Source organism: Euprymna scolopes, chromosome 14, assembly GCF_053919585.1.
Source record: "Euprymna scolopes isolate OS-2025 chromosome 14, ASM5391958v1, whole genome shotgun sequence".
In the NCBI taxonomy this organism is placed as follows: domain Eukaryota; kingdom Metazoa; phylum Mollusca; class Cephalopoda; order Sepiida; family Sepiolidae; genus Euprymna; species Euprymna scolopes.
In genome coordinates this window covers 3,068,102-3,085,944 of record NC_136495.1, presented here as the reverse complement: position 1 = coordinate 3,085,944, position 17,843 = coordinate 3,068,102, and the positions used below count along the sequence as shown (strand labels likewise).

Genomic DNA, 17,843 nt, shown 5'->3' with positions numbered 1-17,843 from the left:
TAAACAGAAAAAGTAGAACATTAACTGATTGTTAGTGGATAATCAATGTACGAAATTACAAATGTCATGACGGAATAATGCACCTGCCATACACAGCCGAATCAATTCTTACCGTTCACTCTCTAACACACACATTTGTTTTTACATAAGCAGTAATCTATGCTACACAGCTATTAGCATGTTTCAGTCGGGCAGTCTTTAATAACTAGAGACTTAATCAGGCAGTCTAGCTTATATGAAAGCTTTGCAAAATAAATGAAAATATACCTTGCTCTTCTCCGGTATTAAGCACTCTTGTATCAACCTTGTCATACTTAACTGATTACTTTATCTCTAAAAATTAACAACCTGAAAATTATACATATATATATATACATATATATATATATATATATATATATATATATATATAAACATTTGAAACAGTATATCAACAAATGTTTTAATGTCAACAAATCTCGGCAAGATTATAATGGTCCATAAGAAACTTGTTAATATTGCAACAGTGACTGCTCCATGTACAATGTTTTATAGTGTTTATTTAACCTTTTTTTAGGAAAAACTCATATTTATTCAGACATTTAAAAAAAAATTGTTTTAACTGTGTTATGAATTATTTAATAATAATTACTTTTCATGCCCCTCCACGAAAATGTAATTCACGTAATAATGATATTCAATCTAATGGCTAGAATCTCATATGGATCAAAGTCTATAACCTAATTTGGAATTATGTAAAATATGTAAAATGTAAGACGAGTTTTAAGAAGAAATTTTACTGCGGTGAATTTTGCTTAATGGTTTAATGCAAATCTGACATATTTGATTTTTATGCTCCTCGAAACCTTTACAATTGTTCGCACTGTTCTCCTTACAACATTATTCTTTTTTTTTATTTAAACAAGTTAAACTCATTAAATTTATGTTAAATTTATCGCAGAATAAACCTATTGTATATTGCTAACAATTTTAGCAAACACGACGTTGCAACTTCTACAGTTTATCACCTTCACACAACAGCTTATATTAACAGAACACAACTTAAATTTGGATCAATGTTTTTGCATCACAAAAATAACGTCTGTAATATAATAATAATCAATAAGTAAAAAACATATTCTATTTAAGGGATACATGAAATATTTGAAATTCTAACAACTATGGTATTTTTAAAATAGACGAAAAAATTCGCATCGCCTCAAAATTGTACAACGTTTTCTAATTCAAACAGCTGTGTTTAATTGAAAAAAAACCCTAATCTCATGTCATAAACGGATAACATATTTCGATTTCTAATCGCTATGTTTTATTCAAAAATGAATGAAAATATCCTTTTACATTAAACCGCACCAAAATTTGGCTATTTTTTGTAATGACTCATCCCAATGAAGTCTGAAAATAAATACGAAAATTTGACGAATATTAAAATATTATTTTGGTTGGTTGGTTGTTTTTGTTTTACGGCATATCAACCTTTTTCAGGTTATTTAATGCCGAATCTAGTTATTTTGAGAAACGATTTTTAATGGAGTATATTTGTTTTTTAAGTCGGATTCTATTTAACCCATAGTTGAGACCCTAACAGGTACTACCACTCCGAATCAGAGTGGACCTTGGAGCAATGGCAATTAAAGGGTGGGTCCACACTCCCCAAGGCCCGCAAGTGGGGTCTCACCATCGGATATTGTTTTAGGTCATATCCAGGACCAAAATATTATTTTGATTTTAAATTATTCCATGTATATGTGGGTGTGTAAGGTGTGTTCGCAAGAACTCCAGCAGAGTGTTCAATTATAGGGAAAACTCAAAGTAAGATCATCATATTTATTTATATATGTGCTAACCCCGAGGGTATGCCCGCTTTAAAACACGCTAAAATATGACATTTTAATTTGTCCAGATTTCGTATGTATTATTATCGAGTCGTGATTTCAAAAGTAAAAAAGTACTTAGGTTCCATCAGCTAGAATCGAAACCGAAACTGCAGCATTTAAAGGTTGTAACAAAGCATGACACAAATATAAACCAAGTAAAAATTGAAAAGTAAAAATAAGATAAGTGTAAAAATGCTTTAAGATTTTTTTCAATTTTCACACATTTTTTGGCCACTTAAAAACTATTTTAACCGGCTAAAGACCGACAAATAAACAGTCCATAAAAAGTCCAATCATTTGAGGCCTCTAGCGCCGCTCTGTGACTTTTAGTGTCGCGGGAGATATATTTTGAAAATATGGAAACAGGCATACAGACAAACAAACCGAACGACAGACAGAAATATATTCGTTTATACGTTAGATAACAGGAGATCAGATAAAAGTATATGTATGCCAACTTTAAACAAACTTCTATTTATGTCCAGAAAATTCTGGTTCGCGCGTTGTGTAACTTTTTGACGATATTTCAATTCTCATCGGAGACCTGATACTCGTTAACCCTTATTGTGTATTGGCCTTTAGACCTTGATAAGCTACGACTTTTCTCTAGTAAAAATAAAAAGTAAAATCCGCTTTATTTTCATTTTTATAAGTATTACTGTTTTTAACAAGACTGCATTTCTACACGCATTTATTCACGAAGCGGACAAATAAAAATGTAATGTTACATACACAAAGAATACGTGTAGAAATGTAATCTAACAAACGTTCATGCACGAGACCCAACACGTTGTATCAGAGTACCTCACAAGCAACATATGACAATTAATAACTCGACTCTTTTTTAACAACGATATATATTCACTCATTCTCCAACCACGCGTGACTTCTAGTTACTTACGTCTTGAACGTGATTGTCTTTGCTAACGTGCCCTCTCCTTTTTATAGTCATTTTCCTTACAGAGATTATTTCGCATTTTTTATGCATTTGCATACGCGCGTCCGTGCTGTGTTACAACGCATATTTTTTTATCTGTCGATCCAAGTCATATATTTTATCGTTCTCCTCCACGCGTGACTTCTTGTTTTCCACGTCTCAAACGTAATCGTCGTTTCTAACGTGCTCTCTCTTTTTATAGTTTTTTTTTTTCTTACGGTGACGTCATTCCGTATTTCATATGAAATTTGCCACCGCGCTCTGTTACAAAAATAGATTTTTTTATTTGTGAATCAAAGTGATGTGATATATAGAAAAAGAACAAAAGAAACTGGGCGGATCCCTTGTATATATACCCTAACTTAATTTTACAGACAGGGCAATTTGAAGCAGATGTTATCCGCACATTAGAATACTTGTAATTGAAAAATCGAGCTAAACTCAGAAAGCTTGACCCGTGTTTGGCAATTAAAAGATGGGGTGAAACCTTTCAGAAAGTAAGGAGAAAGACGTAATAAACATTCGTACTTGTGGTTTATATGCAATGCGAAGAAACATAATACAGATCATTAAAATCGCCAGCTAAAAAAGACAGTGAAATTTTCAAATGATGCATTCGTAGTAGGCAGGCACTCTTAATACATCAAGTAGGCTAACTAAAAAAGGAAGCAATACTTTAACTATGACTAAAGGAATCTAAGAATCATATCACCATATTGCACAGAAGAATGTATAAACAATAGTAATAAATAAAAACTAAAATTAATGCGGACAGAAAAAAGATACCGATTTGTAAATATATAAGGGAAAATGGAAGGAAGAATAACAAACAGTTTTCCGGAAGACATCTTGTTGTCGGCTTGTTTCCTTTCTAGGTATTTGTTAGACATTATCCTGGATAAAGGAGGAAGGTCGGCCAAATGTGTCGTCTAGTTTTAACACAAGTTTTTTCGACTAATGAAAAATTGCATGCGTCGGTAGTGTGTTTCGCATGTATTCTTTCAGTGAATCTCTACATAAGATCTGTGTGTACATCTCTCATTCAGTTTTCTAGTATTTAAATTGCATTTTATTTAGATGTTTTTAAAAGATAAAAATCCGTATTTAAAATATTTTAACGATTTTATTGTTATTAATTATTATTATTATTATTATTAATATTATTATTATTATTATTATTAATTATTATTATTATAATTATAATTATTACTATTCCTATTATTATTACTACTATTCTTATTAATAATAGAATGATAATTAATAAAAATAATAATTATTATTATTATTATTATAATTAATAATAATTAATAAAATAATAATAATTATCATTATTAATTATTATTATTACTAATATTATTATTAATAATAATAAAAATAATAATGTTTATTATTATTTTTTATTTATTATTATTATTAATAATAATAATTAATGATAATAATAATTGTTATAATTAATAATAATTTTAAATATTATTATTATTATTATTATTATTATTATTATTATTATTATTATTATTATTATTATTATTATTATTATTATTAGGGATTTAGTTTCCCTGTATAGGTTTCAAAAATGAAGCCTAAACAAGGTAATAGAATCCCTAATAACAACAGTACAAGATAACGCAATTAGAAGTAATAACATCAGCGCAAGGATCTACAAGACATAAGAACACAGAAAATGCAGAAAAATAAATGAAGCAATAAACCACATAATAAGTGAATGAAGACAACTAGATTAAAAAATATATGAAAACTTACACGATCAAGTGGGGACGACAGTAAACCGGCAATTATGCTGTCAATTGCATCTTGAACAGCCAGGCAAATCGTACAAACACAAACCGGAAGCAGTACTAGATGGGACATAGGTATAAAAACGGATAGATTCATCCAAGCAAGAATACCGGATATCATGATAGTAAACAAGGAGAAGAAGTCCTGCAAGATTGTAGATTTTGCCAGAGGAGACGGAGAAGCGAATCAAATACACTGAATTGGCCAGAGAGCTCATAGAGATCTGGAAAATGAAAAAAAGTCAATATAACACTACTTATGGTAAGAGCGCAAGGTACAAAACCGAAAAATGTTGAAAACAGTATGCAAGTGATTGGAATCAGAAGGATGGCTGGAAAGATATAAGGGATAACAATAATGAAAACTGCAGGAATATTGATGAAACCCGTTGAATGTAAAAACTAACACCACACTTGAACTATAGACACAAACTGAACATACGGAAATGTCTGCAGATGTAAAACACATAGGAACATCACATGGAATCATAGAAACTGAAATGATATAATTGCAAAATACCTCCATGCGAATTGGCGTTGCATCCATCCTCTTTCTTATTTCTTTTTATAAATCGAAATTTGATTTTTTTTTTCTTATTGAAATAGGTGGAGAGTACTGGACATTTAGGGAGATTTGTCGTCACTAAGTCTTCAGGACCACTGTAAGTTATTGTCAGAGAGAAAACTTGATGCTGGCCTGCGTGACTACTCCTCGTGTGTAAATAATAATACTTACACGCTCTTTTAATTTTAAACCAAACTAAGTTATTTTTTTTTCAAAATTGTGTAGTTGAAAAGTTACAAATATTTCTAAACAAAAAATACTTTGTTTAATTCAGGTTTTTCCCCGTGAGAAATTGAAGGCTAGTATTATTAATTCCTATTTCATTCTTTTTTTTTTCATATGTCTTCCCGAATTGAGTGGTTCATTTTTTTTACTTTTTGGAACTTTTAATTAAACATTTTCATTTTTAATGCTCCGGCGTCTGTGATAAAGAAAGAGTGGTCAAATGTCACCATGACCTCGTCCGAAATTCACAAATTAAAAAAAACTATTTTAATTTGCTCGCTACCTAAGTATCGACAGAATTTGCATGTAAAAATATTGTATCAGTCAATATCGAATGATTCTTTGGTAGGATTGAAAACGTTATTTTCACACGGTGCGAGTCTAGAACCGTCGAGATTCAACGACTCTGATTACTGCCCCAGGTGCGTGGAAATAGCGGTTACAATTCTACCCAAAGCAGGCCAGATGTTTAGTTGTCTAAAATGTGGTGCAACAAAAACTATGGAAGGCAGTCATTACTGGGCACAGTTACGAGACTCAGCATTCCTATCCTGTTGCGGTTAATCACCTGAAGAAGGCCAGAGGATGAGTTAGTTGAAACGTGGTGAAACAACAACAATGCAGATGAGGATAACAGTTCGCAAATAAATAAATAAATAAATAAATAAATAAAATCCGTGTTTATGTTTCACTGCAATAGAGTTGGGTTCCTATATTGTATTTGTGAATTTTTCATTGGTCAGCCGGTTGATAGAATTATATTTAGAAATGCTCATATAAAAATCTGTAATATGTTGATTTCAAATGGATTTAATCTACAAATTGTTTTCGCTTATAAATGACTAAAGTTTCTTTATTACTTTTACCCACAAACACTATTGCTTGATACTTACAACCTAAGAAATGAAAATTAGCGTTCGTCGAGGGATTCTAAGATGCAAAGTCATCTTTAACTTTACATTATTGTAATCGATCCCCAGACTTCCATTTTTAACATGAGAAGAAGGAAAGTTACCATCCATCTTGTAGTTAAAAAGCATATACAGTAAATTTACTCATAAAGTGTTCTACGACCTCGACCAGAATATCGTTTGACGCAGACACTGACGAAGAGACACAATATTTGTGGAAGGGAGAGATGAAAATATTATATTGTAAATATTTATTATTTTATCTATGGACACTAGTGTTTCATACTTATGCAATGTTCATTGTAGCTATTGTCAATATTGCCAATTGAAAGATTTGAACCTATTCGCAAACAAGCACCTCCTACCCGGAAAACTTTTAGTGTCATCTTTGCTTCGCGTTTACTAAACTATATATTTTGGATTTAGTTATAGAAATTTACACTATTGTATTTGGTAGGATTATTTATTTTATTAAACAGCATTAAAAAAAAGCTTACTTTAAATATTTTAGTATCATTTGATCATGGAATTTGTTAAGTAATTAAATTGCTATAAAAATATAACTTTGTAAAACATAATGTTATTTGAATCCCTATATATAAATGATATTGAATTTTTATAACTGAAAAACATACAATGTTCTTATACATGACGATTGAGAGCCACAAACGCCATATGATTCGACTTCTAAGCGACGCAAGTCATATTCAGATTACTATGAGGGCGGTAGAATAATTCTTGTTGCCATTAAGGTTGTACGCCTACTATTATAACTGATGTTGTTTAGTAAAAATTATTGGCGAATATTTCAAATTATGCAATAGTTTAATCCCTCTAAACAATGCAAAGTGCAAACGAACATTTTGTTTAATAAAATATATAAAGAAAAAAATTAGCATAAGATATAAATCTGCTCTTAGTTTCATGATAAAAGCAACTTCCTGTCTCGGGAGACAATGGTGTCCTGTATTAGAGCGTCTGCTGTGGCTATAAAGTCCAATTATTGATTTTAAAGTTTCGTTATTACTTGCTGAGGAAGCAACGTTGTATTTTACCATCTGTCGTCTGCAGCTTCTCTTTTCCTCCTATAACATTCTGTTCTTCTCTTCTGCCGATTAACACCTTGAACCTAGTTTTCCTCAAATTAGGCTTAGGTTTATAACTGGTAACGGCTGACTCCCCATGTTGTTTGTATGCTGATACAATGAAGCTGGAGTCACCACTCTATGCGCAGGTCTGGTCGAAGGTTAGGTTAGCAGAGTCCAATGAAAATCAAATTAACAAATATTTTAATTCTGGTTATGTTCTACTAGTGTTTAACACCTTATGTTGTCAACAATTGTTGGTATGTCAGGCTGACATTTCGGTAGAGTTTAATCAGAGATCGTAAGTGATTGATGTACAAACTGCATTATTTCGAAAGATAAGAAATTCCCAATAATTTTTTGACAAGCCTCATATTTTTATATGATCTGTTTTGGCTTAAAATTGTTTGTGCGAGCCGCAAATAAGATCACAATGGGCCGCATGTGTGACATGATAGGTGTAAACCTTTCCGTTTTGTTTTAACATTAAATGATAATTTTGAATTATTAACAAGATTGCAATGACTGACTTTAAATTTTTAATGTTTAAATTTTGGTCAATTCTTTTTTTGGTAATATAAAATATTCGTATCTCCCATGCACAGGAATTTAGTATATTGTGTCATCAAATATTTATTTTAGAGTTGACAGCTGTTTTGTTTTTTTTTGTTTGTTTTTTTTTTATAAAGGATAAACTTGCTTAACACAAAAGCAAGTAAACAACACTAGCATCCTCATCTTGCTCCCCTTCTCTCTTTCTTAATTAAACTAACTCTTTCTGTGCGTGTGTATAGCTACATAGTTGTATGACTGCAAGTACTTTATATACGGCAGAATTACGTTGACAAACCGGTTCTCGTCAGATTTCGAAATCAAGCAACGCTGAGCCTGGCTAGTACCAGATGGGTAACGATTAGCGAATTCTAGACGTTGTATGTGCTCTCATCTTATCTCGGCATTGTCACTGGTAGTTACCAACGCGTACTCAGGAGGTGCGGTTAGAGATTGCGACACTCTTGTCGCAAAAACTCCACGCGCAGGCACCCTTAAAGTGGGTATCAATAATCTTTCAAGACTAAAGGAAGCTACCATGACTATATATATATAATTTATCTCGTTTTTTCCGTCTTTCTCTCTCTCACACACACACACTCTCTCTCTCTCTCTCTCTCTCTCTCTCTCTCTCTCTCTCTCTCTCTCTCTCTCTCTCATTCTCGCTCTGTCTCCGTCTGACTCTAGGTAGGTGGATCGTATATAGTTCGTGTTTTATCTTTGTTGCTCCACAATATTTTAATAATTGTTTTATTGATTTTTGTTAAGATCTTTTCGTTGTTTTGCACTCACTATGATAAATCGTATTAATACAAATTCAATTAAAATTTCAGAAAATGGCATCTTTTACTCAAATTCCTCAGAATGGGCAGCATTATAAACAAACGTCGATTATTTCCAATAACCAACAAGAACTCCTAAAAAATGTCTATATAATTTTAGTTTTTCAAACAGTGCATCGTATTTAAGATGAACTAATTATTATTTACAAGTACAATTTCGATACTATTGTTAATCGATTTTAATTCGTTCAAAGGCGTGACGGGGCAAATATGTTATCACACAATTCTTTTACTATAGTAAATTTAACTTGCAATTCCTATTTTAAGCGGACTAAAATATAAATTAATAATAATGTATGCAATACTAAGTGTGTAACTAAATATAGTCCCGTTATTATAGTAGGTGGTTGATTAAAAACTATGAATAAACAAATAAAACTGTTTTTAGAACATGGTAAAGACGCAAACATATTATTAAAAAAAATACGATCCAATTTCTTATATCTTTTTTTCGTGTTTTAAAGCTGAAACATTTCTTATTAATTTCGTACCATATCAAGTCTATCTTCAAGGAGCGAATGATGTATATTCCCTTATTTGTTGTTGTTTTTCTTGTTGTTGCTAAACGAACGAGGAGTCAGCGAACTTTTCTCTGTGAGTTTCTTTTTTCTTTTTTTTTTAGCGCGTGTTCGGTTTAAAGTTATAATAATTAGTATTAAAGCTTTTAAAAGCATAGTAATAGATTTTAAAAGTTAAAGTTATAATAATTAGTATTAAAGCTTTTAAAAGCATAGTAATAGATTTTAAAAGTTAAAGTTATAATAATTAGTATTAAAGCTTTTAAAAGCATAGTAATAGATTTTAAAAACTTTGAATACACTATTCTTTTACTCACGTTCACCCCAAACAAGCAATATTGACACTTAGACGTAAAGGGCTGCTGCGTATCTGGGATCACACTTAGAGAAGATAATCAAGATGTTGGTTTACGTTAAATTAAAACTTTCCCTGAGACACTACCGCATTAATGTTATTTAGTATTAGTCAAGTTATACCGTGCGACGTAATTTTCATTAGTAGTCCTTCGTGCCGGACTCTGTCGAAGGCCTTGGATGTATCAAGCAGACTAGCCTTTGCTTCGCTTCCCCATCCAGTGCGTGATATATTCGTTTAGAAATTACCATTAGAATATTCGCAATAGAACGATGTTGCCTAAATCCATAGTTGTCATTAGTTTTTGCGGGGTAAATTGGGTAGACGTTTTTAGTTCATTAATTTTACATTGGCTTCTTTAAATTTTTTATTGGTCGGAAGAGCCTTATGTAATAACCATAACTTTGATTTGTCCAAGTACTTTCAAATCCTTCCGAATTCATCTTCGGGGATTAATTAAACGGATTGCATTTTTACTATTAACATTTATGGGTGCTTAATTTCCATAGGTTATTAAATTGTTCATTGTTTTTTATATAAATCCTTTCAAAGATTAAAGCTATAGTAAAGTTTATTTTTAATGTTAGGTTCTATAGTCTTTATTAGCATTTTAAGGTTACGTTTATTGTTACATTGTATATGAATGCTGGTGTTATCAACTAGGATCTTTATTATCTGAGACAAGGGAAAATAATGCTGGTTTATCCGGGGTTTAAAGATTGCACTTTGTTCAGAACGATATAATGTTAGTCTCCTAGATAATGTCGTTCTTATCATACCTATTAATATGTTTCTGTCGGAGGCAATCTCTCAACTGGCATTAGAATTCATCTACAAGGTTAGTCTTACCAATTTACTCTGCGAAGGGGAGGAATTGTTGCTTATGATGAAGATGTAAGTTTTAAATGTTTTATAGTAAATAGTCAAATTAACGTTTTTATTAGTGTCAATACAGTGTACATTTTATTAATAATACTTTTGAGAGTTTTTTTCTGCTATTCTGTAATTATGATGCATTTGATTTTTGTAAAACAGATTAATATGTTTAGAGACTGTTGATTTTATAACTATTTTATCGTGATTAACAGTTTATATATATATACATACATATATATATTTAGTAATGTGATTGAAAATTTAAAAATCAAATTATAATTAAATTAAAAATCCGTTTCATAAGAAGGAACAACAACAAAATCAATAATTTGTACAATCGTTTCTGAAAACAATGTTTTTATTGTGGTAGACATCAAGTTACGGATAATAAATTTTTACATATAGTGTTTTTAAGAAAGTTTCCTCATCAGCAAAGTATTGGGAAGGGTTTTTGTATATGTAAAAGACACCATAAATAAACCTAGCATTAAAAGTAAGGCAGATGTATCTTTTAATATTTCGCCTTTTGAAATCAGGAACTATGGTAAAAGTACTCATATAGATGCTTGTTATAGCTTTTCAGCTTATGAATATATAATATATATATTTGCTGATGAGGAAACTTTGTTTCTTAAAAACACTATATGTAAAAATTTATTGTCCGTAACTTGATGTCTACCACAATAAAAACATTGTTTTCCGAAACGATCGTACAAATTATTGATTTTGTTGTTGTTCCTTCTTATGAGACGGATTTTTAATTTAATTATAATTTGATTTTTAAATTATCAATCACATTACTAAATATGAAACTAGCTCTAGGATATTTACCTATCGAGCTTATTATGTATCTAAATTACAACGAGCACTTTTTCTTTCCCTGTATTTTAATTAAACTAGTAATTTTACTATTACATTAAAATACACTCTGCTCCTTAGACTATTGTTCTAATCTCCTTTAAATACATATATATATATATATATATATATATATATATATATATATATATATATATAATCGTGACATCCTGCACTGAAGATTCCCGAAATGATTGAACACTAGTGTCTGTAGGTATTTAATTATTATAGTAAAAAAATGAGTATATATATATATGTATATATATATATATATATATATATATATATATATATATCCTTGCATATGTACGGATTGTTGCACCGTTTCATGCCTTGAAAAAAGGTATATAATCAACTTCGAAATCTATTTCGTGGTGTCTTTTTCCTTACTACACGTATTTTCCTACAGAAGGGAGATTGTTGTACTTTCTCTACTCTTTTCATGGTAAGTTCCCAACTGAGCTCTAATCTCTCGTCCCCCCTCTGTAAAAAGTCCTCAACAAAACAAATTTGCTAAAACTAATGTTATCTGTGTACCTAAACGGAATTTTCATGAAAAACGTTTCTGTCATAGAAATATTTTTGTCAAGCACAATACTACAAGGTTTGATTCCGAGCTAATTTCAACATAGTTGTTTTCAAGTCGAATGCAAACATATTCTTTTGGAGCAGTCCTTATAAATAATCAACTTTTGCTAAATGTCAACTATTTATACATATTATCTCACTTTTCATTTCACAAACTTGACTTGACTTTTGTCCTTGAATGGTCTCTAGAACTCGATAAGTTCTGATGCTTCAGTGAAATAATCTGTATACCCGCTGTTGCTCTGAATGAAAATAGTGTGTTTACTTGTTTTACAGGGTGTTAAATAATGAGTGTTATAAAGTTTGGGAGGGTTTTCCCCCATTTTTATTAAATAAATTAAACAATACCGATCACTAACACGATATATAATAATATTACAAGATTCAAAATATACAAACTTTATTCAATATAACTGTCCTATGCATCAATAATTTTTTGTGGGATTTTAACTCATCCCTAACTTAATTTCTTTGTCAGAATCTTTACATGACATAATGGGAAGCTGAGACTTTAGTTTAAAAGATAGACCAAATATCCTGATTTTTAAGTTGATTTGAAACGTTTTAGTAATCTCCATAAAAACATTCGATTCACATTTAAGATCCTGGTAATGTCTCTTGCAGACTTTTCAGGTTTAATTAGCAATCCGTTTCGCTATATCATGGGGCATGTCAAAATTAATCGTCACGTAAAACTTTATCCATATACACATGAAAACAAGATAAAAATTAATGTAAATTCAGTAAACATAGAACCGACCGTAAATCTTGAACACTGTGTATAACAAATTTATATAACAAATTCATATAACAAAGCTGATGTTTTGTTATATAAATTTGTAAGCAATATTTAGTTATGTTTATATGCTATTCCAATCTGTTTAGTTCATACATGTCATATTTTTCATAATCTATGCGGACATGTATGGCCATGTATGTCGGCAAACGATCGACCGTTTTGTTCTATATTTCAGTCGGTTTTGTTAATCGCATAACGTGAGGATCGTTAACTTTCCATAAAATGATAAGAGATGTGTATTGTTTAGAGATGCGCACAGTACTCTTTTCCAACTAGTGTCTACTTTTATTTCCAACTTCATAAAATAACTAGATACAAAAGAGTGGCTAACAAAAAACATAGTTTATGAAGGTAATTTGTGAGATTATGTTTCACAATAGTTTATACAAGCAAACCGTGATTCATCGCAGATTTAGAAATTATGTTGTTCGTGTTCAGTTTCCTCGAACCGTGTGGCTTGTAAGTAGTAGCAGTATCGTATCTTTTAGACCTCCATACTGCTATTTTTTACCCAGTCTGAGAAATTGTCTTCAGATAGATGGGCTGTCGCATTGCCTCATTCAAGTAGAGTAACTGGACAGTTTAGGATGTGGTGATTTGTGTCCTTGGGGACTTCTTTGCAGTTTGGGCAGTTTGGGGGATGTATTTATCTCCACCTGTGTTTGTCTACTGCAGTCCTGTAATGTCTTGTTCTGATCCTGTTTCGGCTACCCACTGGTTCCTACTATTTGTAGCAAAACCTGGGAGGCGCTAAGTTGGGTCTTCAATGATGTACCCGCCTTTGAGAGTATTGTTTCTCTATTCCTCCTTCCATGTCTCAACTGGGTCGAAATTTTTGATTTGTAAGTGAAGAACTGATGGACACCCACGACAGGTGGTCCTTCCTTTTGACGCATAGGATTGCATTCTGCATGTCTCATTTTCTACATTGTTGATTTTTTTCTAATATTTTTCAAGCCGTATAGATTAAATGTTTATTTTACGTTATTACAAACACAAACACGGATGTCAAGAGACAGCGAGACTCATAATATACAGTAAGAAAATAAATTACAATGTTTATGATGTGAATCCCAGTGAATATTATCCAATGAATCATTTCCTATGGTCGCAGCATAGTTTTCTTTAACTCTATACTATGTAAAAAAATAGCCGATGGTTTCATTTACTTTTTTAAATTTGAAAAACAATGGATCTATTACAAATACATTATTGAACTTGTTTCTATAGTAAATCAGCTTAACTATAGAAAGAAATAAAATAAGTAAATTAAAACTTCAAAAAGGGTCTATAGTTGTTTAAAGAGTTTTCCTCCTTCACTGACGACGAGGGCTCAGAGCCGTACAAAGTAGCAGTTGAAATATCTATATTTTATACAAATTACATTTATTCTAGTTCAGATGAAATATTTATACGTCGTATAGCATCATTCAAGTGTGTAACCGGCCAGAGAGGCATTATAAATTCTCGAAGTTTTAGAGTCTGTTATAAAGATAGAAATAATCGCCGCAAACCTCGCGATTCTACTTTCAACTATTAACTCCTCAGGGAGGAGAAATATTCAATATTTTGTTGCTGAGGTCTATCTCCACTGATCTCAGTTTTCATTATTAATTATAATACCAGTGCCTATTTTCTTCTTTCGTGTATTTCTGCATACTTATGCTATATACGCATGGCCACATATATTTTGAGAGTGTTCACAGTAGGACAAATATTACATTAAATCACGTGAGAGATACCGTATGTGTATTATTATCAATAACATCATTTTTACTTATATGTATTGAACTTGCTATCGATTTTGTAAAATTGTCTACTCTTCTTTAAAGCCATTTTCAAAAGTGTGAATCACTGCAGGTTATTGTCACACTTTTCTGATTTCAATTTCACAATGCTTTTATTTAAATAACCTCTTATCTATTACGCAGTTCTTCTCTTTAAATCTATATATCCTGCCTATGATAAAGCACCATTTCCCCCTCAAATCGTTGGTAATCATATATGCGTAGTAAGCCTTTTCGCTGCGATCACTATGATTATAAAATAACATGAAATATTAAAACGAAGGGATGCTTTTGCCGGTGGAAGATAGTTTCCTTTATATTCTAGATTATTATTTAGCTTGTTAAAATTCTCAGTATGATGTTTTTGGAATATCTGACCGGTCATAAATAAAGCAGAATATATGTGTGTGTGCGTGTGTTTGTGTGTGTGTGTGCGTACGCGTGTGTAAAGACATACACACACATGTATATATATATATGTATATATATATATATATAGGCTAAACAATTTTACTAAATAAAGCAAAATCTTAAAACCCAAAATTGAAATTCCTCCCCCCTCCTCCGCTTACCCCTCCCTTTTATCTCCCCCTCTCCCTCTCCCTATGTCACTGCGCCTTCACCCACGCCTAGCTGAATTTACTAACCCCACACACACTACAATCTAATGTATTTTAAACTTCAAAACTTAATTATTGTAGATCTCCACCCCCCCTTATTTCTTTTCTCCTCTTTCTTTTTCCCCTCTTTTTTTCTCTCGTTCTTTTTCTCTCGTATTTCTTTTCAAATCGTTCTTTCAAATAATAATAGTCATTTCTGTAAGGTCTGACGAGGCTGCTGGATCGTAATTATGGTCCGGCAACCGAAACATATTTAACTGAACAGGTAAAACGGTAATAAAAAATAAAACGCATATTTACTCTCTTCAGGTTTTACTAATTACCATTTTTACCTTTTATATATATATATATATATATATATATATATATATATATATACATGCATATATATTTTTATATATATATATATATATATATATATATATATAGTTTAGTTGTTATTTATCTCTCTAGCGTAGTTACCGACTGAGTTACCGATACGAAGGCCTAAATTTTGAGTGATTTTTTGCTATGAATGTTTAATTTTGCGCATGTGCAAAAATAAAAGCAGGGGTAATAGCCTTATTCGACTAACTCTGCCAAGTTCAACTGTTTGTTTTATTAATTCTGATCCATTAGCAGCTATTTCACAGGCTGTAAACAAAATCAAAATTGTTTCACAGGTCCAGATCCCCTATATATCAATTTTCAAGAGCGAGATATAGATAGATAGATAGATAGATAGATAGATAGATAGACATTTGTTTGTGCTAGAACGTTGCGCAATGACTGACAATATAGAACACATGCATAAATAGAAGAATCTATGTAATGGGTAAATAAAATTAATCCCACGATTAAAAACTCTAAGAAGTTAGGGAATACTGGGTAATTTATTTACCCCGTGCATGATGTAACATCCTAACGGAATAAACATTATGTATTTAATCTACAATCGTATACTGCTCATATTAATTTCGGCTTCATAGGTACATCTCGTAAATGAGGAAGTTTATAAAAATTATAATGCGTCCAAATTACTGTTTTCTTGAAAACGTATCCAATAGTTCATAAAATAATTTGCTTATTTAGTATTTTAACTCGCAAATGTGTATTAGTAACGTTAACTCACGTGTGAAGTTGTAATTGATGTCAAAATTTGATTGACGTAATTCTTTTGACAAAAACTTTTTATCTTATACACTGTTAATCTTTTGTCGGGTTCTTATGGAACACCGAATAAATGTTGAAATTTACAAAAACATAATTCGTACACGTTATTCACTATGTTGCCAGGTCCATGGTTAATTTACACGGAAAGATAGTGTTAGTAAACCAATGTAGTTAATGGATTTCTTCTTCTTCTTCTTCTTCTTCTTCTTATTATTATTATTATTATTATTATTATTATTATTATTATTATTATTATTATTATAGAAACATTAGTTTTGCCTCCAATAACCTTTCTTGCAAGCTCGCAATATATTTAGTATTGTCAGTTTCCCCGAGTAAAATACCTGTATTTTTCTAATTAAATACAACTTTGTGTTAATTACACAAAAATGCCTTCTGAAACTAATTTTTAAAATAAGATTTAAGGTATTTTTGTAAAAGCCAGCAACATACAATAAATACTATACTGAGTAATGCTATCTCAAAATGTCAAATGTAACATTTGTCCTATGTTTCTGGAATTTAAGTTATCATCATTGTTCTGGAACTGCACTTATTTGTTATTTTGATGTCTAACGAGTTTCTATTGGCGTATAAATTATATTATTTAATACAGATTTTGGTTAATTTGTTTTTGTGAATTGAAGATGATTCATGGAGGAATCCAAAACGTTAGTGATACATCTGGAAAATTAATTATTAGTTTATTCTTAACAAAGATTATCATCAGAAACATTAAGAATAGAACATATATTTCTTAAGTAAGAGAAAAATCCAGGTTGTCCTCCACGGTCGTACATCTAAACAATATGATATAAATGCGGGAGTACCTTAGAGGTCTATCCAAAGAACTTTATTATTCTTGATATTCATAAATGACCTCTCTGATAAAATTGTTTCTGAGATAGGTATATTTGTTGATGACACCACTGTTTATAACAGGCACGAGGGGAAAACAAATGAACATATATCCAAGAAAATGGCAGAAACACAAGAGGAAGACTTCCAGTTTGTAGTGGAATGAGGACAAAAGTGGATGATAACACACAATACTGCACAGAATAAGCATGTTTCCTTCAATAATAACAAGAAACCTTCTCTACCAGCAATAGCAATGACCAAAAACACATTACCGGGGAGTACTTCCTTTAAACTCCTCGGCCTAACATTCACAGGGAACATGCAATGGAATATATACATTGAGAGCATTGCCAAGGCTGCTGCGAAAGAGGTTGGCTTTCTCTTTACCGTGCTGGAAATCTACTTACGCCTGTAAGTATCCTGTACTTCTATAAGGCCACCATTCGCCCATGTATGGAGTACAGTTGTCATATTTGGGTTGGTGTATCTGCTACTAGTCTCTCACTTCTGGAAATGGTTCAAAAGATAGTCGCTAATCTAGTAGGTCCTGAACTGTCATCTAGGTTTCAGCCTCTGTCCCATCGTCAAAATGTGGCATCCCTCTACTAGCAATTGTACTCCTCGACAAAAATACCCCCGACG

The 17,843-nt window shown here is 31.4% G+C and overlaps 1 protein-coding gene across 1 annotated transcript in view; it reads left to right on the top strand.

Moving 5' to 3' along the window:
* Positions 1–17,843, top strand: part of LOC145292845 (cGMP-dependent protein kinase 1-like) — a 736,944-nt gene that overhangs the window by 399,095 nt on the left and 320,006 nt on the right. The window lies entirely within an intron of this gene.